At 35.3% G+C, this 25356-nt stretch overlaps 1 protein-coding gene across 3 annotated transcripts in view; it reads left to right on the top strand.

Moving 5' to 3' along the window:
- The window catches only part of LOC126972962 (uncharacterized), a 284567-nt gene that overhangs the window by 51280 nt on the left and 207931 nt on the right, over positions 1 to 25356 (top strand). For all 3 annotated transcript variants that reach the window (XR_007731236.1, XM_050820064.1, XM_050820063.1), the window contains exon 2: positions 2059 to 2082. The gene's annotated coding sequence lies outside the window, so the exon portion shown is untranslated. The remainder of the gene's footprint in view (positions 1 to 2058; positions 2083 to 25356) is intronic.

Here is a 25356-nt window from a genome sequence, read left to right as displayed (position 1 = left end):
GGCTAAGTACGCTCTATTGACTAATCATAGATATTAAAACTGTCTAAGCGTTTATTGATTACACGATCGCAATTCAATACAGTACGGTACAGTAAGGGGGTCAAACTCGCTCTCGATATAAGCTAGCGCGGCCCCCCGGTGCTGCCCGGCTTTCGCTAAACACTGCTCCAGATACGAGCGGCTACTACTTTCACTGCGATCGAAGGATGCTTTCTGCGCCAACCATCAGCTGTTATGTAGGTGGAAGATTCCATTAGTGACATTCCTAACTGTTTAAACATTTATGTTACTTTAGCTTCGATATTTTTTTTTCTGATCTTTTCACGGTCAAACTTCATCAATTCAATCAATTTATTCATCGTTTGAAAGCAATATATAATATATTAACAGCATTTGTGTAAGGGTTGGGTTATTTAATGTATCTACGTAAGACGAACGACTGCTTTCAGATTTCAATTGTTGAATGATTTATTTATTCAACAAAATGCAGGTCGAAATAATGTCTGATGAGAATATTTCATTTTTTTTATGGAATAGGAGGACAAACGAGCGTACGGGTCACCTGTTTTTAAGTGATCACCGCCGCCCACAATCTCTTGCAACACCAGAGGAATCACAGGAGCGTTGCCGGCCTTTAAGGAAGGTGTACGCGCTTTTTTTGAAGGTACCCATGTCGTATCGTCCCTGAAACACCACACAAGGAAGCTCATTCCACAGCTTTGTAGTACGTGGAAGAAAGCTCCTTGAAAACCGCACTGTGGAGGACCGCCACACATCCAGATGGTGAGGATGATATCCTAACTTGTCGCGTGTCGTGCGAAGGTGGAATTCGGCGACAGGAATCAGGTTAAACAGCTCTTCGGAACACTCCCCGTAATAAATGCGGTAGAAGACACACAATGAAGCGACGTCTCTACGCAACGCCAAGTGATCCAGCCGTTCACAGAGCACTGGGTCCCCGACAATTCAAGCTGCTCTGCGTTGCACGCGGTCAAATGGATCGAGCTGATACTGGGGTGCGCCAGACCAGAGATGACAGCAATACTCCATGTGTGGCCGGACCTGCGCTTTGTAGAGCGCTAGTATGTGGGCCGGCTTGAAGTATTGCCGTGCTCTATTAATGACGCCCAGTTTCTTTGAAGCCAATTTGGCTTTGCCTTCCAGATGACCACGAAATTGGCAATCGATCGAGATTTCGAGACCCAGTATTCCGATACTACGCGAGGCTTTGAGGGAAGTGTTGTCGAACAGCGGTGATTAAATTAAAAATAAATTAAATTAAATTAAACAAAAAAATAAACGAGCTTAGAAAATATTGGTAAATATAGAGTGCGGCAACTTTTACTACGACCTAATGGGCCTACTCGAGCCAGTCTCGAATCATGTGTGACGTTGACGTGCCACATATTCTGTTAAACTTTGTGAATAATTGAAACAAAAATGCCAGTTTGCGTAGTAAAACTTTGTAAAAATAATAATACAAGAAATAAGAAAGACTCACATATCATCAGTAATTATTATGTATTTTATTAATTTTAATGTAAGAAATACGAAGCGTATGTTAAGCGTATGTAAGAAGTACAAAGTTTGATAAATGCCATTGACAAGATGCCACGCACACAAGCATCTAAAAGTTTCCGCAATAAAGAAGCTATTGTTCTTAGGTAGTGCGGTATCTAGTTATAGTGCAGAGGAGACCAATCCTCAAATCAAAGGAAACAAGTACGGATTAAAATGTCAAGTTATACAGAGACTTTATACAAACAAAGCATAAAATAATATTTAATGATTAAAATGTCAACAGAATTGAAAAGTCCAAAAGCAATTATTGTCAATAACTTTAAAATATCCTTAACCGTTAGGTAGTCCTTATTTTAAGATAAGTTACATAAGATCATCACTAAGGTTAAATTTAATTTAAGTTAATTAATTAGTGCTTATTTAAGATTACTTTAAAATCTTTTTTTTTTCAAGTATCTGTGAAATTTTTCCCAAACTCAATGTGAAAGCGTTATAAACAAAAATTGTTGATTTTAATTGATTTTTGTTCATTTACAGATATAAACCACATCATCATATAAGGTAAGTGTTATTGGAATTGGTGCAGCATATTATTGGAGGACTTAATAGAAAGTACCTACTCGATAATAAGTAAAAACACGAAGGTAACTTAATTTGATGTTAATGTTTATTAGTTGCATTCATTAAACAGACTAAGTTATACTAAGTATTAGTCTAGAATTGTTTTGTTCATTCAAATTCATATATTTTTATTCTAAATAGTTTTTTTATTGTAAGTGGAAATGAGTTAGTTAAATAGTGAAACTGGCAACGGACTTCTCTTTTTTTAAATAAAATTTCGTAAGTATAGTAAAACTTTGTAAAAATAATAAGACAAGTAATAGGGAAGACACTGGGATCACGTATCACCAGTAATTATTTTGTATTTCATTAATTTCGATGTAAAATATCACGAAGCGTATGTTACTAAATTTGAAAGATGCCATTGAGTGTCAAGATGCCATGCACACAAGCATCTAATTCTTCTTCTTAATTAGTGCGGTATCTAATTGGAGCGCAGCGGAGACCAATTATTAATCTAGATTGATAAAGAGAACTGATTTATTGTGATAGCATTAAGTACAGCAAATATGTTAAGGAGCTACTCCGATGTTTATTGATGTATGGTAAAGGATATATTATTCGTACCCTATAATAATATATGTTACCCACCACAAATTATCAAGTCTTATATTTTTTTTTACAAATTATTATATTAATTCCTCTTATATTCACAAAATCGTCTCGACACGTGTTTCGCTGTTGGCTCAGCGCATGATTAAGTTACCCCAGGCTATTAACATGATTACATGCAACATTATACCACAGAGGATTTTTTAAAAGTAGCCAATGCATAGCAAATATGTACTTTCAGTACCTTAATAACAAGGGTGGTTTTACAGTGAAACTTACATTACATCGCCTCAAATTTTTTCGTCCATCTATCGCAAGTCGCATTACCGCTGTCCGTACTACCGCGGCCGAATGTAATAGGTGTGAAGTTATATACTGCTTTCAAGTCAAACTGGCCAAAGTGACTTCGACATTTTTTTAAGCTATTGCATAGCTTCTATCGCGGGCCTTGAGCGTGGAGACCGAATCGAGAAATTCCGTAACGAAAATAACCTAACACTTACTTACTAGATCTATATAGATATTTCACCACGGTCATTACAGTTGCCGTGGAATAGCGGTTATCACGTATGCTTTTTGCGCAGAAGGTCTCAGGTTCGAGCCCGTGGTACGTCTTGATTTTATAAATTTCTTTATTTTTTTTATCACGTTTTTTAATTTTTATCATTATGACAAGCATTTTTATTAAGTTTCAACTGTCCCGTTGTCTGTCTGTAATCAAATCTTGCAAGTTAAATTTTACTCACTTCCCGTTTGCTTTTTTTTTTAATTAATTTATCAAAATATAATACTGCATAAATAAAATAAATAAATAACTATAATTGCATAAGTTGATAAAAAATACTATGGAATAGCTTTACCGCGGCAGTCCTGAGTGCCACATTGTTACTATTCAAAACGGAACGCAATTCCGTATACTGTCAGCCTTATTTTTGACGCAGCATTCAAATGAGTGTATTAAAGTTTGCTAGTTGATTAAAAAAAACTGTTGTTGGAGTACTGTCAAATAAAAAATATTTGGGATTAAACTGTAGGTATTGTTTATAAAACGTAAGGCACTCGAGGGGTTTTGACTGGTCACGTGATCAAAGTACACTGCGAGTACCTTACCACGAAAACGGCAGTGCTCACAGTAGAATATGGCGGCGATTTATGACGTCATAAATTTTCCTAGGGTACTGCGCAGTATACTGGCAGTTCATAGCGGAACGAATTTGTCTATAGTGACGGCACGGTGCAGTGCTCGCAGTGCATATCGGAACAAACCCTTAGTATAGTAAATACCAACTTACCTATGAAGTGGCAAAAATAGGAACTACGGTCGCCATGTTGAAATGTCATTCGACAGTCAGTGTCTAATACTTTCGAGTGCTTCGTGTGTTTTATTTATTATTATTATTTAAATAAAAATGTGTCGACTTTCCCGACTTTTGTGCACATTGGAATTAATTAGCAACACTGAAACGACGATGGCGACACCCATCAGTTCACAGATCTGTTGGTGACACTGTACATACTTTATTATGTCTTTGAAAAAGTCTATACTCTACGGCCTAAAAGGCAAAGTGGTTTTGGTGCCACAGACAACTAAATCTAGGTTAGGTATGGTAGGTTCAAAGAAATTTATGGTAGTACCTACTATATTAAATACATAATAATATTTTCATGTTAAAATCATCAGACTAAACATTTTAATGTCAACTTATGAAAACAATTTGTTAATATAATTTGCCAAGAAGCTGCTAGGTATATTTTGAAATATTCCTTCGTTGGCTGTATGGGTGTACCTTTGCCATTCCTTGAAGAAAAAATGAAACCACTCACCACAGATATGTATATGTATATAATACATTTCCCGCCCATTTAAGCGGCAACTCGAAAACTTGTGGTATTTGTTTTTTTATTTTTAAATTAAATTACCATGTCGTAGTCAAAAATATTGTGTGCGACACGTTTTATAACACGTTTATTAAAACAGATGTGAAAAACCGGTTATATATGATAGCGTATTTCAATACAAAACAAAATAATACATTTTTAATGACAATAAGGGACAAGACGAGCAGTTCAGCTGATGGTAATTGATTGGTTCTTGAGAAACCGAAAAATTCTGAGTGATACTAAAATTGCGCTCTTTACCTTGAGACATAAGATGTTAAATCTCATTTGCCCAGTAATTTCACTAGCTACGGCACCCTTCAGACCGAAATACAGCAGAAAAATACCCATAATCTAGCCGGCATCCTGTGCAAAGGGGCCTCCCGCTGGTTGGTAATTTTTTTTATGTAACTCAATGATTTATATATGTGTGGTTTCACTTTTAAGAATGTACAGAGAATATTGTCTATATTTAATGTATATTCTTGTGTCTATAAAGCACAATAGTGCTTACAACACACTGTCAATCAAAGCCAATACATATTGATGATTGTAAACAATAGGTGTTAGAATATTGATGTGCTCATAGTTCACGTATTATTGTGTGTAAGTTGGAACCACTGGTTTTAATTTTATGATATAACCATTAACGGTTATAATAAATAAAAACACTTTTTATTTCTGAAATGACCCGAAATGAGGACAATTTAATATAAAAATTTACGGTAGACTAAATTAAAAATAACTGATAAAAAGTAACTTTTTTATTTCTGATGTCCTTCAGCTCGGTGTGCCGTTTGGCATAGACCTCCCCCAACTGTCTCTTGACTCTCTGCTTCAACTGTAAAGTAGATCCTGTAGATGAAGCCACAACCTGAGAGTTGATCAAGGCATACAAGATGTAAAGCAGTCAGGAAAAATAAAAACGGAATTTCAACGCAAACCACTGCATTATGTAGAGACTTGATCCTGCAGGCAAACTGTCCAAACAGTTTTGCGGGACTATGTTAGCTTTTAAGATTCTTTCTGTACATGATTAATAGTATAAATAAATAAAAATAAAAAAATGTACAGATTTTACAGTTAATACTTTGAACTTTCAAATATACACTAACAATAACACTTGTGTTTCAAATATACACAAACATTTTTAACACAGCAGGATAATTATTTTTTTTTGTGCCCAAACAAAGGGAAAGGGCTACCCTCCGGGATAACGACGGGAGGGAGGTGGTGAATGCTCATGCATACCAACGCAGCCTAAGTCTGCGCTGGTTATGTGAGACTCACGTAAAATCCTAAGTGCCTACCCACTAAACACCACCTGAAGTTGGCTTTGGGCAGGTGCCCTCTAAGCCTTCATCGAAGGCGACCTTCTCTTGGGGAGCAAGAGACGCAAGCGGCACTCCCTATTGAGTATCCGCTGAGATATAGCAAAGAATGTGCTATCTAATTGGACTAGTGACATCAGAAGGATGATCACAAGCTAGAGGTGAATCTAAATGCGTCTGATTATCCCCGGATGCCAAGAGGCGATCCAGGTCAGACAAGAGTTAGTTAGGGGGATTGGATCCCGAGCAAGGCATTATATACCGTCTCAGGTCCCATAGTGGTAACGCAGAAACCGATCATCTCATGGGCTGCGTTCAAGCGGCAATTCACGACGTGCTTGCACAGATCCCCTCCGCTGAAATCGTAGTCTTGGGTGATTTCAACGGGCACAATGCCGAATGGCTTGGATCACGTACCACATAGAATCTAAATGCGTCTGATTATCCCCGATCCCCGAGGCGATCCAGGTCAGACGAGAGTTAGTTAGGGGGATTGGTTTTTTTTTTTGCGCCCAAACAAGGGAAAGGGCTACCCTCCGGGATAACGACGGGAGGGAGGTGGTGAATGCTCATGCATACTCCGAGCAAGGCATTATATACCATTCGCCACCTCTCTCCTCACCCCTCCACGACTCACCACACACTTCACACCGCTACACTAGTGCTACCTCTCAGACACCCGCTGCTGACTTCACTTGACTCGTTAGAAGATTTTATAAGCGATACGTCACTCGATTGCTTGGCTCAGTTGGAAAGAGCGCTCGTACGGAACGCGAGAGGTCTCAGATTCGAGTCCCGCTTCGTTCATTTCTTTTTTCAGTTTTGCTTGTGTAATTTATCTCAGAAGTGCGGGTTATCAATTTAAAACATAACAAATTGCTTTATTAGAGATCACTCAGAACTTAGATATTATGTACATACAACGTAAGACGTGCCATATAGATTATACATTATACACAGTAGGCATATAGCTGTGTAGCACAACCGTACTTTATTATGTCATAACTTTATCGCACGTGTTCTGTTAAAACTTACATTTGTATTTAAAGTGTTAAGCGAGCACAATATCAAGGCATTCGCGTTGTAAGGTGGGCGGAGTACGAAATTCACGAGATTAAATTGTGCTTGCGACATTGTATCAATGTTGCGGTTAAAGTTTCATTATTTTTTTTGACAAATATTTCATTTATAAATTGTGGACATTATTTTTGTAAAATACGTGATTGGAGAACCACATCCTTGATCTCTCTTTCTTGAATCTGAATGTTTAATTTAAATTTTTATTATTTTCTCCAACTCCGATGTAGACTCCAGTTTCTGTCACTTGCTAAACGAACTAAACTAAGCATTGTAATGGGCATGGCGTATCAATTACCATCAGCTGAACGTCCTGCTTATCTCGTCCCTTATTTTCATTAAAAAAAAACTACTTGAGCTACTCAGTAACTAAAACATCGGTTGAAATATTTTAATAAGCGCGGCTTGCTCTTGATGTTAATATTCGAATCACCCTGAACAGAACCAAATGTCTGGAGTGGGGACAATTTTTTTGGTATGTGACATTCATTTTCTTCTGCCAGTTCACTCTACTATAATCCGCGTGTAAGAATTTCTATTCACACATATACAAATGATTTAAGTTTTCTTTAGTGTTAATTCCGCTAATAATTGTTTTTAAAACAATTCGACATGTTTATCGCCTCTACACGAGGCATCCTCAAGTTCCGCAAAGTAACGCCTAATTCAATATTTTTTTTTATTCACAAAATAGTTTAAAATTAACTATATGAAGATTTTCGCTTTATCGCAACAATATGGCCGCAGGATAATAAGTATAACAATTTTGCATACAAACTTATGTAGACGTGTTCTCTTGAACTCAATTATCATAGTCAGTGCGAGTTCCTTTAAATGCTTTACTAAGTAAGGCATTAAGTATATTAAGTTTAAAGGCCAGCAACAAATCTCTTCACCCCTGCTTCTGCGGATGTCTATGAGCGGTTGCCTCACCACTCCCTATGACGTTTTTTTTTATGGAATAGGAGGACAAACGAGCGTTCCTGGTGTTAAGTGATCACCACCGCCCACATTCTCTTGCAACACCAGAGGAATCACATGAGCGTTGCCGGCCTTTAAGGAAGGTGTACGCGCTTTTTTTGTTGGTACCCATGTCGTATCGTCCCGGAAACACCGCACAAGGAAGCTCATTGTTGTCAAGCTCAATGTTATGAGCATAACGTATCAACTACCATCAGCTGAACGTCCTGCTCGTCTCGTCTCTTATTTTCATAAAAAAAATCATAAACGAGGCTGTCTCTTCATACATAAGTTTTAGATTTTTCATAGTTTTGTTAACTTTACTACAACATTTAGAGACGTATCTATTATTTCTTGAGACAATCCTTGTCCCAGAATGGCCACTGACAGTTATCAACCCCAATAAGTTGACAAGATGAAGCGTGTACTACGCTTCATCTTGTCATAAGCATGAAAATAGTACCTCATTAACCTATTCCCGTTGGTCGTTTTAAAAACACGTTTCACATTCTTACTGCTGTTTTATATACTCTTATACAGTTACTAAAATATATTGTGTTACGCGATTATGTAAATTGGATTAAACTTATTGCAAGCGAGCTGATAACTGGCAAGTGTGAAGTCTATAAGAGCCGTGAACAATGTCCATTTAATAGTAATATAGTGTAATAATATCTATTCGGGTTCTAGAACTCCCATATACCTGATGTAAACACGTCCAGAATTACAAGCTGAAGATAAGTGCAGGCTTTTTCGAAGCTAATGAATCAGGGATCTTCAAGGTTAGAGACCTCAAAGGCTGGCAACGAATCTCTTGACCTTCGCTATTTCATATCTCCATGGCTGGCTGTTTTTTACTTTCTATACGATCGCATCATGTTGACATCTGGCATTGTACAAGCGCGCATTTTGTGAGAAATTTCTTGCCTCGTACAGCAACTTTGTGGAATCAATTATTTCTTCAAAGTACAACCGAACCTTAGAGGGAGCTTCCTTGCGCTGTGACCTAGACAGTACGATATGGTTACCTTCAAAAAACAACGTAGTACTATTAGTTAGATCGCTGGCAAAGCTCCTGTGACTCCTTCAGTGTTCCACTTACCATCGGTTTGGTAATACATCATGGTTTGTTCACCAATTTTACAATAAAATGGTATCTTAAATTCGTAAAGAAATAACATTTACAATGTATATTATTATAATTGTGTATAAAGTACTCTGGAAAATTTTGCTCTGACTGATCTAGCTCTGTTAATCGACTTGAGCCCACTTTAACCGAACGAGCGTTACATAGCCAAACGTGATAGCTCAGCCTCGTTCAATACTACAGTAAATAAAGCGCTCGAAGCTTTTAGTGAAGTGTAAACTTTAAAAAAGTTGCTTTGATACGACAAAACATAGGTACTAAATAGTTTTTTTTTAAATGTTATTAATATTAATGATATCATTGTGAAATCTGACATGTTTCAGTATAACAGTAGTGTGTTGGTACTTAGACATCTCTATAACATATTTTGCATGTCAATTGACGAAACATATTGGATTATTAATAATATTATGTTAAAATATTAACTACAATGTTTCTTGCAAATAAAATTTCATTTCATCATCCACGGGAATATTAATTTGTTCCCGTTTTATGCAACGGACTGCAACACAGACATCGCTTTGCAGACACCATTGTCTTAGTGAAAGTTACCATATAATTGTTACGTTGTCGTGTGCTTTGGAAAGTGTTTAAGCTTAAGGTTCTAATTCATGTATTGAGGTCTCTAAATTGGTATATATTTTCTTTATGTTTATCTATATATATAAAAATGAATTGCTGTTCGTTAGTCTCGCTAAAACTCGAGAACGGCTGGATCGATTTGGCTAATTTTGGTCTTAAATTATTTGTGGAAGTCCAGAGAAGGTTTAAAAGGTGAATAAATAGGAAAATGCTGCTAAATTAAATAAAAACAAAAAAATTGTTTTTCCTTTGATGTGTCCATACATAATTTCTATGAGAGAATTTATTGACGCACGGTTTGACAGTTCTGCTGTGAAATAATTTCATTACGTCAGCAGGGTGCATATTTTACGAAGTAATTTTTGATGTTATGATATATTATTGACAAATTCATAAAAAAACATTATTTTATTTATTATATACAAGACAACGTCTGTTGGGTCAGCTAGTTTTTAAATATTAACTTCACCTCATTTTAAAAGCTGTTAATACAACAGTCTTTAAATTTGTTAACAAATACTTCGCGAAACAATTTCATTTAAAATTTCGCCCACTTTAATAATGATATCGTTAAGCAGGCTCGATACTGATCTGGCCGCCGAGCTAGAGGTCCCGGGTTTGAATCCGTAAGTATATATATATATAACATAATAATAATAATAATAACAATTGACACACTCTTACACAAATTATCTTGCCCCAAACAAGACATAGCCTGTACTATGGGTACAAGAAAACGATATATTTAATACAATATACTTACTTAAACATACATAAATACAAATAAACATCCATGACTCGGATACAAACATTCATATTCATCATATTAATGATTGCACCTATATTCCGGATTCGAACCCGGGACCTTTAGCTCAGTAGGCATGGTCACTAGCCACTGGGCTATAGGGGTCTTCGTATAGATTGTATGAATATTTAATGTATTAAATATATCATTGTCTGGCACCTATAGTACGGGCTACGCCTAGTATAGGCCAAGATAATTTTTAAAAAAGTGTATCAATATTATTAATATAAAAAGCAATCGAAGGAGAACCAAATTTACCGACATAGTCCAAATGATTGCGAAACTGAAGTGGCAGTGAGCAGGGTACATAGTTCGACGGACAGATGGCCGTTGGGGAAGTAAAGTCCTCGAATGGTGACCATGTACCGAGAGACACAGTGTTGGTAGGCCCTTCACAAGATGGACCGACGATCTGGTCAGGATCGCCGGAATACGTTGGATGAGGGCAGCGCAGGACTGATCGTCGTGGAAATCTTTGGGGGAGGCTTTTGTCCAGCAGTGGACGACTTCCGGCTGGTGATGATGAAAAAGCAATAGCAATTAGACAAGCATTAGGTCCAGTTTATTTGAAATGACATTGTTTTGAGGTTCTTTAACGTATAGTGAAGTATTTTTATTCAATTGATGAAAGGAAGGCATCAGAACTCCTTAATTAAACTAAGTATTCAAGCTGTATTTACGCGCATAAAATTTTTAATGAGACGCGGTACTCATATTTGTAATTAAAACTGAACAATTTGTTATGTTTTTAAAGTAATAACCCTCACCTCTAGGATTAAAATTATAAATTATTATAAAATTTTTTCATTAAACAAAATTTTGTTAGTCAACTTTATTTGTTTATTAAAACTGAATTTTGATACATTTATTAGGACTCGCTAAGCACATTAAACAATAGTCATGAAAACTAAAAACACTTTTCTAAAAAAAAGCGAACTAAAACTTGGAAAATATTTCCTACTCTTAAGTTTGGTTTATTTTAAATTAAATTTTAAATACTACTTGCATTATTGCATTACAAATTCTCTTTAGTATTCGAAAATTTCTTAATATTAGGTAAATCGGTTAAAAAGAATGGTTGAAATTTAAAATTAACATCATTTCCTGCCTTATAAGACGATAGATGAATATTATAAATTAACAAAAATATTATTTTGCCAATGAAAAAATAATTTTATCAAATTGATGTATGGTCATCGTTCCTCGATAAATCTACGAAGTTTGAACCAAATCTGGCTGTTTACAGTGGGTCAAAATCGCAGGTCGAGTCGGTTACAAACAAACATACATACAGATGAAGCTAATAAAAAGCGTGTAATAATATAGCTGTTTTGCAAAGAAGGCGTATAATAAAGCTGATTATATAGAAGACAATAATGCATGGTTCTGCGCAGGCCATCTTAAATTATATTCTTGGAAATAAAACATAATATTAAAACCCAAAATATCAACTTCGGTTGTCGCCGCCTTAATAATGAAAAAGTTGATTTTATAATATCCATTCAATTCCTGGAAATCAAAGAGTGGCTAGAAGAAACGACGAAAAACTTAATAAAATCAATCAATGCTTTATAAATAAAATAATTTATGTTGGCTTCATGAGATTACAACATATTTATGATTGGCACAAATTAGAACGTACAACCAACAAATCCATATTAAAGCAACCGCCTCAAAAGCAACCTCTCAATCTTAAACCTTTTTATGTCTTGTCAAAAATTAATCAACGCGCAACGGTAAACCTACAAAACTGTCAACCGATTCTGTCAAGGTGACATAACAGCTGTCAAAACTGACAGCTCCATTGAGCACGTCGCCCGAGGCAATGAACCGGGCAGGTGCGGAATTAATTCGTTTTTTTTTTACATAAAATTCCTCAAGTGAATGCTCCTGTTCAGCCACTTTGAATTATTACTGCTATTAAGTGTAGCCGTACGTAGCCTGCTACTTTATATTATTATTAGTAGGTAAGTATTATTAAGCTCTAGCTTTTGCCTTGTAACATTGTATTCAATTTATTTATCCCGTTAAAGGTATGCCCTATCAATGTATGGTGGTATTATTCTATCCGTTACGGCATTTATATGTATAAATTGTTAGGTGATTGCTTGGACGGGTTAATATATCAGCGAAGTACATGTAGAAAAAAAAAATATATATAAAAAAAGTAATGTTATTAGGTAGTGCGGTATCTAGTTGGGGCGCAGCGGACACCAATTCTTAATCTAAGTTTGTAAGGATACGAGTATGTATTGACTGACTTAAATCACTCTCATTTTTTTTCCAAGCATGCAATAACAATTAAAACTTCAAAAAAACTCTTTATCTCATATAAAAACTTTCTTAAACTTCACATAATAAATTTCACGCTTGGTCCTGAGAATGTAGGCAGAAGGATAATATGTTTTCAAGTGTAACGCTACACGCTTCTTCTTCTATCTCTTCACACAAGCTTGCTTGGATTTCCTGGTGGTATTGTGAACGACACAGGCTAGCTAAATATTTTAGCTATTCATCTATTCAAATGTCAAGTGATATCCTTCACTTCAATTAATAATTCATCAATTTTTCAATCTTATTTAGGGTCACAAATATAATATGACGACTCACTCTACATAGTAATATATCGTAAATGATGCTGCGTTGTTATTTTAAAATCTGTTTGCAACCCCTAATAAAACACCGTGCCCGTGGGCCCTAGAGGTCTAAAATGTATAATGTAGGTACTGGCAACCCAAGCGCTAGCAGCTGGCTAGCAAAGGATCAGCCTAGCTATCCAACGCGGAAATGTTGCCAGTATTTTTAGTATACTTCCTGATAATTTTTCATGTAATCATCTTGTAAAGTTTTGTAAATAATGCAAAATTTACAGTTATGCAAACATGCATATAATATAAACTATAGAATCTTTTCTCTATATTTATATAAGTATTATTTATTGAATAAATAATATTATCTTTTTCCGTTATATTAAATTTAAATTTAAAGTCTCAAAAACTCATATTTTTATGACTCGTTAAAAAAATGTTAACAGTATCCATTACTGTACTAAAATCATTATTTTCTGGGTATAAGTGTTATCTACCTACCAGTGGGAGGCTCCTTTTCCAGTAGCAGGACAGGAAGCCGGCTAGATTATGGGTACCACAACGGCGCCTGTTTCTGCCGTGAAGCAGTAATGTGTAAGCATTACTATGTTTCGGTCTGAAGGGCGCGGTAGCTAGTGAAATTACTGGGCAAATGAGAGTTAACATCTTACAATGGGGCCCCCATATTGAAGGATTGGCGAATAGACTTAGTTCTGCAGCATACGCGGTTAAAAAGATTAGACAATTAACTGACATAGATACGGCGCGACTAATATACTTTAGTTATTTCCATAGTATTATGTCCTATGGTATATTGCTATGGGGCAACGCTGCCGATATTAATACAATATTTGTGCTTCAGAAGAGGGCTATTCGCGCTATTTATAACCTAGGTCCTAAAGAATCATTGAGAGCAAAATTTAAAGAAATTAACATCTTGACTGTTGCTTCTGAATATATTCTTGATAATGTAATGTATGTTCATAGGCACATAAGTGAATTTGCCAGAAACTGTCATAACCATAATGTTAACACCAGGAACAGACATAAACTTATGATGCCTACTACTCGGCTAAGTCGAGTTAGTAAGTCTTTTGTGGGGCGATGTATATGCTTTTACAACAAGATCCCAGAAAATGTTCAAAACAAAAGTATAACGTTATTCAAAAGAATTGTTAAAAAACGTTTGTGTGGTAAAGGTTACTATAACATAAATGACTTTCTTAATGATACCACAGATTGGGAGTGGAGTGACCTCAGGCTATTAAATAATAATTGTAAAATATTACTTTGTAAACATTCGATGAAAAAAAAAGCCCGCTGAGTTTGTTGCGCCCATTCTTCTCAGGTCTGAGGCATTCATTTTGGAATGGGTGGTAGTTTTTGACTTTCAATAAGTGATGTCACATCCTATTTTGAATAAAAATATTTGAATTTCAATTTCAATTTGAATATGTCTCAAGGTGACGAGCGCAGTTGTAGTGCCGTTCAGATTTTTTGGGGTTTTCGTGAATCCTGAGCGGCACCGCATTGTAATGGGCAGGGCGTATTAATTACCATCGGCTAAACGTCCTGATCGCCTAGTCTCTGATTTTCATAAAAAAATATCTACAGTTGAAGCGCATACAATATAATATATTCAATTCTAGAGCGATTATCATACAAGCCAATTCAATACTTCTCGCTTCTTCACATAAACAATGTAGAAATAATCTTTTTGGAAGCAATTGCAATTTGCGAATGGTACGTGTAGATAGCGGGAATCGAACCCCACGACCCTAACGGTCCGGGTCACGATACCTCCAGGATAACCCGAACATCGTGTGCGAATTATTAGAAGATGGAAATATTTACTATTGAGATAGTTATGATAATTCTATAACTTATACCATATGTGAATATATTTTAAATAAAATTGTAAGTTTAAAACTAAAAAAACTGAGTGTAATTATTTTTAACACAAGCCCATATAAATAAATATTAAAATAAGCATTATAACGAAATTATTGATATTTTCTCACACTCATTTAGGTTTAAATAACTTTATTCTCATTAAGACCTATCGTCACTTACATGAGAAATTAATATTTTACTAATTAAAGTAGGTACTTAACAACAATGATTTAACACACACTCATTTAACAGACACTAAGAGCCTTATTTTTCCCCCATTTATCCCCTAGGTGTATTCTCTTACATAGAAATAAATGACATGATCATTTCCCGTGAAGTAAGATGCAAGAAGTTGCCTGCTTTTGGTTAAAAATAAATATAATGGTTATTAAAATGCCAAAGGATAAATTTGAGGTTGAAAGTGTTTTTGGACAGTTTGTCTACTTTAAAGGAATAGCCACAGCGAGGTATAACCTGGCTTACCCAGAAAAAAAAACTCGTTCTCTCGAAGCACGGTGAAATATGAATTGGTGATCACTATAAAAAGCAGCGATGATGGTTTCGGGTGATCACATAATATCAGAGAGCCTGATGCTGATCCGTTGGTGACTGACATATAAACTGCAATTGTTCCAAAATTTGTTGTGGTTTGTAGAAAGATTTTTTCGAAAATATTTCATAGTATTTCTATGATGGATCATATTGTACTCTTAATACATTTTGGAGGTACTTAATATTCAGAGGATGATTTAAAAGTGAGTTTCTTGTCGCTTCTTCTGTAAAGCTCAACTTATGGTAAATGGTAAAATGTATCTCTTACATTAACATTCCTAAAACATTATTTGTAAGACTTATGTGAATAAATGATAATATTTGGTTTGATTTAATTTGCTAACCATTACCTGTTCTTCCACTCGCACCAACCCTTATGCAAGCTGTGGTGAACATGAACTGTGTCAGTTTTTAGGATATCCCCGATCTACCCCAACACCCTTCTCCGTATATATATATATATATATGTATGGATATATTCATATTTATTTATTTATAATCGCTTATAAAATGCTCGTAGAATACCTTTATTTATTTATGGTGTATGTGGATGATGCAGCTACTGTACTCAATAACTTTTGTATTAATTTACATGTACTTTTTTGACTTACTCGTGTAAGACATTGACTATTTGACGTTTGAGAGTGTCTGTTGCATCATTTTACATATTATATTGTAATTTGAAATGATTTATAAATCGATGTACTTAAATGTAAATCTTGATATAAAAGAGTGGCAATGAGTTTCTTGCTACTTCTTCTCATTAGCTCAACCCTTTACGAAGTAGCGGTAGATTCAATAAGAAAATACTTTTTTTTTGACATTCATAAATGTCATTTCCGTGACCTACGTGAATAAAATGATTTTGATTTGATTTTAATTTGACATGACCCACACCAATACAACATTCCATTTTCAATTATCAACTAACTATTAAATACTTAATACGTAATGTGCTAACGTTACTGTAACACGGTCTAAAGGTTATTTAGTGTTATGTAAAGCTTAACGAATGTGCAGATGCCAGGGTTGCCAACTGTAGTTAGCAATCGGAGGCTCCTTTTTTACTACTATCATAAATATAATAACTAATATCGAAATATTAGATATTTACCAGATTCTGCTCACGATATACCTATTTATTGCGAAATTCGAAAGAATTGTCAAATCGTTTACGCGGTAAAGGTTACTACAACATAAAAAAACTAATCATTCTTAATGATACATCAGATTCGAACTGAAGCCGCTTCAGCTATTTTAGTAATAAATTAATTAAAGAGAGCGCAAAAAAAGAATGCTGAGAGAGTTTCTTGCACCGCCTTTTCTCTCTCAGAGCACCATTTGTTTCGGAAGCGGTAGTAGTATCTAGTATTTTAGAAATGACATCAAAAAGAATTCTAAAGGAATCAATTTTGAGAAAATAAATTCCATTGATGTCTTTTTTACCTACTTTTGTTAAAAAAAAGACCGCTGAGTTTCTTGTGTGAGGTGATGTGTAGCGATATTATTGATTTATCTGAATATTGGCCACACACGAAAAAGTAATTCCTTTTAATTGTGTGTAACAAACAGAAAAAAACATACACTTACTGAGAGAAAGATAAGAATCTTTCTATTTTGTGTAAGACGTGTTTCGTGTAAGTAGTGTAAGACGTAAGCTACGTCTACTCTCATGTCTACGTCACGCACATATAACCTAATATTCCTGGCCGGTTTTTACCGGTTGTCTCACAGCAAGAGACTCATCTGGACGTATAAATTATCTATGATGTGACCCATATCGTCATTTGTCCCTTTATTCCATAATCAAATGGTCGAGAAAATGTACTCCATAAAATTGAGAACAACTAAACTATTTGACTTCTCGCCCACATAGACTTTGTACAGTACTATCACTCATCATGGATGTCTGTCACAGGGAATCAGGAGAGAGCTAACAATATTACATTGTTATATTATCAAACCTAGCGTACAGTGTGGGAGGTGGATTGAGGTCAATTGACGACTTTTCTGATGTATATTCTGAGTTTCGAATTCTATACTCGAACATCGTTTTGTTCAATGAGTTTCGGTCCCATGTTAGATAGTTTGGTTTCTTAAAAGTCAGTCAGTTGACCACTGGGTATCTGGTTTGAATCCCGCTGAGGATATTTCAAAATTTTGCATTTCTCGCTGTATTTACTTAGTCTTGTTATAAATATTGAACAATTTAAAATATAATATGCTTATTCGAAGTGGTCTCGATTGGCTGCAATACAGTCCTTTAAACGTTGAGGCCAGTTATGAATAGAAGCACGCACTCTTTCCATGGGAAAATTTCTCACTGACAATCGTACGGATTCTTTTAAGGACTCCAAATTGTCATGGCGTTTAGAGAAAGCCGTACTCTCTGAAACTGACCATAAATCACAATCCACCGGATTAGGATCGGGACTTGACGACGGCCAGTCTTTAGCTCTGATGAAGTCCGACACGTTTGTTTCCAAAAAAGACTGCGTAAAGAGACATCACCAGTCCAGGGAGGCACCTTTGCACAGGAAGCCGGCTAGATTATGGGTACCACAATGGCGCCTATTTCTGCCGTGAAGCAGTAATGTGTAAACATTACTATTTTCGGTCTGAAGGGCACCGATGCCAGTTAAATTACTGGGCAAATGAGACTCAACATCTTATGTCTCAAGGTGACGAGCGCAATTGTAGTACCACTCAGAATTTTTGGGTTTTTCAAGAATCCTGAGCGGCACTGCATTGTAATGGGTAGGGCGTATCAATTACTATCAGCTGAACGTCCTGCTCGTCTCGTCCCTTATTTTCATAAAATAAAAAAGAAATATAGATATTACTAAAGTTGACAGCCCTATTGTAATCCTCGAAAGTTTATGCGTGTTCACAACGCATTAGGGAACCTTAGATATAGTTTTTCTGAGTTGCATTCTGTGAACTTTGAGCTCGCTGGAAATAGTTTTCCATTTGTGGATCGTACGAAAATAACTTATTCTTTACTTAGAAATCGAACTGCACGCGATAATAGATAATTAATTGATGTTTCTTGCTAATAGTTACAATACAGTTAGATCATTTATACGCCTAGGCAGACTTTGACAGCTGTGAAAACGTCGAAAGAAATTGAGTTTAGAGTTAAACTCTATTTTGAACAATTCACGCACACTCAAACAAATCGCGAGTGTAAGACGTAGCTTGTCACGAACACTTAAGTAATTAAACCTGGCCTGTTTTTATCGGTTGTCATCTACTGTGGATTAACGTATGGATTTATAACAAAACTTTTACTATAACATCTATGATAACGATATTGGAGAAATAACAAATTACAAAATAGGTCATTGTGATCCAAATTTAAATTTTAAAGCTTTTTAATGTCGCTGAAAGGTAATCTATTTTATAGTGGTTATTTTTGTTATTGTTAGTATTTTATGTTTGTTTCCTCAGAACTTTTGACTGGATAAACTGATTTTGATGATTCTTTTTCTTTTTATTTGAAAGGATGGGGTGTGTGTTCCCATTGCAATTTAGTCCTGTTCTGACAGTGGCATCCATGAGAACACTATAAATGTCTAAAATATGCGTTAAGCATGTGCGCGACAAATGGACGAATAACTCAATATCACACCAACAGATTTCGATTATTCTTTTCTTATATGAAAGGATGTACTTCAAGGGTAGTTTGGTGAGGTACTGACTATGGGATCCGTGACAAAGTAACGGAACTCTTTAATTCTTAGGAGTAAATTAATGGTACTCAGCCGAATCTTTTATATGCTATCCGGATATATGATTCACGTACCGTAACTTCGTTATGGTCAATTACTTTTCGTAGTCGAATATGATGACCAACGGATTTCCTTAACGACGTGCACAGTGAGCATGCGATCTGAGGCAGACTAAAAATAAAAATTTAACAAAAAAAACAAAGCGTTCCAAAGCAAACTTCCAAAACAATAGATATTATATACACTAAAAAGTAAAAAAAATAAACTAATTATTAAATATTATTTTATTTACAATTATTGTCGTTTTTGTTGTCGATCGAGAGAGATTTGTTGAAAATCCTGAGCGGCACAGTATTGTAGTGTGTACACTCTGCGTATCACTAAAGCCTAGTCACATTACATCACAAAAAACCAACACAAAATCCCATTTGAATTGAAATTTCAAATGTGTGCGTAGTAAATAGTGATCTTGATTTGTTGCCATGGCAACCGCACTAGGTATTCAGACGAGTGGAACTGATTTATCGTGTTGTGAGCAACTTCCGCGCGCAGAACAATATTAATGAAGCAATACTCGGAATGCCAAGAGAAATCGCTGGAGTGGCCCTTTTCATAAATAACCAAGTTTATAAGTGTTGACCATTAGAGTTCGCCTTTGTCGATTTATTATTTGTTAAACTATCAAAGCTTAGGACACTATCGTTAGCTGTCGCGGAAATCCTAATAAAAAGTTGGGGAGACCAGCTGCATAGAGATCAAAGTATCCAAAAGTAAAATCATCTCCTAACCGATATTATAAATGCACATGTGATACTTCTGTTTGTTACCCTTTCGGTTTGAATGGACATATTTTCTATTACAATTTATTCATGCACGGTTTGACAGTTCTGCTGTGAAACAATGTCATTATAACAACAGAATTATTTATGTTATGATATATTATTCACAAATTCATAAAAAAACATTATTTCAATTATAATAATATAGTAAGTATAGAACAACGTGTGTCGGGTTAGCTAGTAAAAATATATGTTATCAAAAGAAAACATTATGATTAGGTAAATAATATACTGGGTGGCCGAGAAGTTGAAGTCCAAAGCTAAAATTTGAATTTGGCTCATTTTATTGGCCAATGTTCTGGAAAGTTTTTAAAAATAGTTAAAAGCCATAGGCTCCCCATTTTTTTTTTTGATACCTTGAACATTTTCATGAATATAGCTGGAGCAGTTATCTTGAACTTACGACTCAATTCTTAACTAGTTCCGCATTGTCTTAACTATTCATAGTTTCTTATGTGGTTATTGCAACTGTAGTTAATAATTATCAATAATAAAATTAACTAAAATTGTTCAAAAAAATTAGAAAAAAGTCCTAAACCACAATTAAACGGATAAAAGGGGAAAAAAATTTTTATCTCCTAAACTACGCAAAATCGTACAACATACATAGGGGTGATTTGGATACTCATCACCATGAGGCTTTCAAATCTTAGCGTTGGACGTCAACTTTTCGGCCACCCTGTATTTAAAGTCAACAATATTCAGAAATTTAACAATTCATTAATAACAAGAGCGTTGGTACTTCGTATCAATATGCAGCAGAGTGAAATAATTTATCAAACGAACACAATGATTCATTAGAGAACTGGACCAGTGATAAACAAATGTAGGGAATGTTGTTTTGTCGCTCGCTTGTTGTTGGTCGTTATCTACACTGATACTGCAGCTAGTATCACCAGTGGACAAAGATCGCCCTTTCTGTTTGTTGGTAAATGATCTAGGGACAGTAAAATATAATTTCTCTCTAACTTCTCTTGACTGACTGATCCATCAACGCATTATCTAAACCGCTGGAGCTACAAGCTTGAAATTTTGCATATAGGTTCCTTAAACGCTAACAGAAGGGTTTTTTTTTAATTTGTTTCCTACGAAAATTTAATAAGGGTATTAGCATTGTATAGAAGTATATATTGATTTAGAAAATGGATGGTATATACGGAAATGTGCGTGTGTAGTCTCTCCAGAGATGCCACATTTGTTATCGATATATCGAAGCATTTAAGTGTATGTATCGACATGTCACGATTCAATCAGTCATGTCAGTCCGTCTCAAGGATTCTGATCCTCGACTGACTGCAGCGGGTAGACAAGGCGATGTCGCCGAAGCTGTTCACCGCTGCGTTGGAAGATGTCTTTAAGCTTCTGGACTGGAGTGGACTGGGCATACATATCAACAGCGAATACATCACCCAGCTTTCCAAGGAGTGGATCTCAAAATGGACAAGATAAAGAACACATCTATGTCCATGTCGCACCTAGTGCCGGAACAATTGGAAACTGAACTCTCGAAATTGTTGACAAGTACGTCTACCTTTTACAAAAAATCTAGTTAGGGAGGTCCAACTTAGCGACACAGGTCACTCATCGAATCCAAATCAGATTGGCAGCGTTCGGGAAGCTCCGTAAAATCTTCTCATCCCAAATACCACAGTGTCTACAAACGAAGGTTTTTAACCAGTGTCTATTCCAAGTGATGACATTCTGTTATTTTTAATTGCAACGCTTGCATCGTTTTTAACATAAAAACACAATAAAAATTGTAATGTCGTTTTATTGCATACTGAAAAACAATTAAAATTTGGGTCTTGCTTACATTCTATTTCATCTTCTTACCTTGTGTGCCGCCTGCCTCGTCTTCTTTTGATAATCTCTTGGGTAAAAATCTGTTACTCTTTTGTTCCATTTCCGTTCATAAATTGATTTCAAATTAATTATAAAAACATAAGTAAATTTAAAATATAACTAAGGTTAATATGAAAGGAATTATTTACGTGAAATACATGCAAATACCACCCTAAATAGAACACCAACATATCTTTACAGTGAACTGCAATCTAGTTTATAAGATTGACCACAATCCTGATGTATTGTTCACCATTACATTAATTGTTTCAACACCAAATGATTCACGATAACAGGAATTACGCATTCCAGGCCATATTTCTGAAGAATACAAATATGTTACTTTGAAGATTTTTTTCATAGATTCGCTTTGTAAAATTAATTCAGTGCTATTATTAGAGGTTTTATAAGAAAATCTGTAATATGATACCGACTTTTATTTCAGTTCATGTTACGCGGCCTTTGATTACTATAATTGTGTATGTACAACATAACTCAGATATTCCTTATTTGAACGAAGCTAAAAATGCTTGTCTAAATATTACAAGAACCTACTCAAAATATTCTACACAATTTAAAGTGTTCAAAAACATGTGACGCACTTCTTTGATGGTCTTTTGATCAAATCTACTGACAGAACAGAGCATGCTCGTCTTTTGGCCGTGAGTTGACGTGCCACATTTTGCTAATAATTCAAAATAAATGCCTTGTTGCGTGGTAAAACATTGTAAAAATAATACTACTACGAAATAAGAAAGACACTGGGCTCACATCAGTAAGAATTTTCTATTTTATTCATTTCAATTTAAAATAACACGAAGCGTAAGTTACAAAATTTGAATGATGCCCTTAAGTGTCAAGATGCCACGCACGCAAGCATCTAATAGTTGCCGTAATAAAAAGCTATTATTCTTAGGGAGTGCGGTATCTAGTTGGAGCGCAGCGGAGACCAATCCTTAATCTAAGTTTTAAGCATTGATTGTTAAAAATAGTATGAGTGTGTCAGTCACTCATAGAAGTAATATTTTCAGTTTTATATAAAGACGTCGAAATCCGCACATATTTCGACGTTTTGTAACTTTGTTTGACGTGAACCGATTGGAGCGAATCAGATATTAAACGCTTGCCAAAATACATCAGTGAAAATCGGATTCATGTTGGCTTAGCCGTTCCTGAGATTAGGGTGCACAAATAAACAGAGAAAAGTTGTAAATTATTACGCGCATGAATTGTTTCTTCAAAAAATATTTTATATCGTGTCGTCAGCATGCTTACTTTTTTATTCTATGTACTTACAAGTAGATATTTAAATAAAAATATTGAAAAAACGTTGAAAAGACAATGATTGATATTTTAAATTGACGATAGATAAAAAATCATAAAATAAAATTACTTTGCAATTTGTAAAATAGAATAATTTTATCAAATGAATTTACTGTGATCGGTCCTCGATAAATCAACGAAGTTTAAACGAAATCTGGCCGTTTAAAGTGGGTTATAATCGCGCCCAAATGAGTCGGTTACAAACAAACATACATACAGGTGAAGCTAATAAAAAGCGTGTAAAAATATACAAAAATCACTAAGTATTCACAAACGCCGAAAGCCTTTTGAAATCAATGCAATAACTTGATTATACGTGCGACATATTAGAATATTAGGCAACAGAAATTCCTCCGAACAACTCATATGACACAAAAATCTCTTGCAGCCCTAATTCTCGGTATATTTCAATGAATTTCCGCACGAATTGCAGTGTAATTAGAGCTATAATTGAATAAGTTTGGTGTCCCGAATCGGCCTGTCAACTCGATTATATCTCAATCGATCGACATCGATTATGAAAGTTTGACCGATTGCAATATAGTGTGCAGTAGCTAAGGCACGCGGTCGATCCTGCTAACACAAAATTACGTGAAATTATTATTGACAGTTTGACGTAACAGTTGTGGTTACCCATGGTGGATTTGAACTGCATTCTTATTATTGACTGTGGTTACCACAGACATAGATAGTAGATAACGCAAATCCCTCCGTCTGTATGAAAACCAAGCATGCCCTTTTTTTTGTACTAACTGTGACGTCGTTAAAAATGCAAGTGCATCGAGCCTAACGTTTAGCCACTCACCTCATTATTAGTTGACGATTTCAGTACATCAATAGTCGGTTTTGCTTATTACTAAAATCGGCAATGTATTATAAATCATCATTATCATTTCATATCATCATAAAAAATTTTCACGATCGCTTTCAACGTGACGAGGATCGCCGCAGCGTATGATACCATAGAGAGAGTGAAGAGAGGAATTATGAGAAAAAAAAAGACGTGTGTCACTCGGGGACTGCCGCGGTGAAGCTATTGCTTAGCATTTTTTATCAACTTATGCAATTATAATTATTTATTTATTTTATTTATGCAGTATTTTTTAGTAAAATTAATTTTAAAAAAAGCAAACGGGAACTGAGTAAAATTTAACTTGCAAGATTTGATTACAGACAGACAACGGGACAGGTGAAACTAAATAAAAATGCTTGTCATAATAATAAAAATTAAAAAAACGTGATAAAAAGGCTCGAACCTGAGACCTTCTGCACAACGAGCATATGTGATAACCGATGTTCCATGGCAACTGTAAAAAGCGTGCCGAAATATCTATATACTTACATCTAGTAAGTAAGTGTTAGGTTATTTTCGTTACGGAATTTCTGGATTCGGTCCCCACGCTCAAGGCCCACGATAGTAGCTGTGCAATAGCTTAAAAATAAAATAAAAGCGTCAAAAGAAGAGTATTGCTCCTCTTTTTAGTCCTCTTTTTGACACGCGAAGTACATACACTCGCGGCATCTATTTGGATCCATGTCTGTGGTGGTTACCAAACATAACTATATTCAGCTTGAGATTTTTTTGACGTTCAGCTGATGGTAATTGATATGCCCTGCCCATTACAATACAGTGCCGCTAAGGATTACTCGTCACCTTGAGATAAGATGTCAAGTCTCATTTTTCTAGTAATTTCACTAGCTACGGCGCCCTTCAGTAATGCTTACACCTTTCTGCTTTACGGCAGAAATAGGCACCGTTGTGGTACCCATAATCTAACCGGCATCCGGTGCAAAGGAGCCTCCCATTGGTAAGATGGAGATGTTTTTAATAGTTTAAATTATAGTGTAAAGCCATTTATTTGCACTAATTTATTGGATTTCAAATAAAGAATTCGCAGTTACTTTTTTTCAAAGAGTATAATATTTTTTTGGAAGTTTGCCCGATTTCAGCAGCTTTCATTGAGTTAACACGCGATTTGACACAGGCGCGGCTAATTATATTAATTATAAATCAGCAAGGGTTTTACAAATTCATGATTTTGTTGTTATTCAACATTTTGAGTTTTATTTATTAAATATAATATAGGCGTGTTTATTTGGTCGGATATGATTTA

Source organism: Leptidea sinapis, chromosome 28, assembly GCF_905404315.1.
Source record: "Leptidea sinapis chromosome 28, ilLepSina1.1, whole genome shotgun sequence".
In the NCBI taxonomy this organism is placed as follows: Eukaryota; Metazoa; Arthropoda; class Insecta; order Lepidoptera; family Pieridae; genus Leptidea; species Leptidea sinapis.
This window is presented reverse-complemented; position numbering and strand designations above follow the sequence as displayed.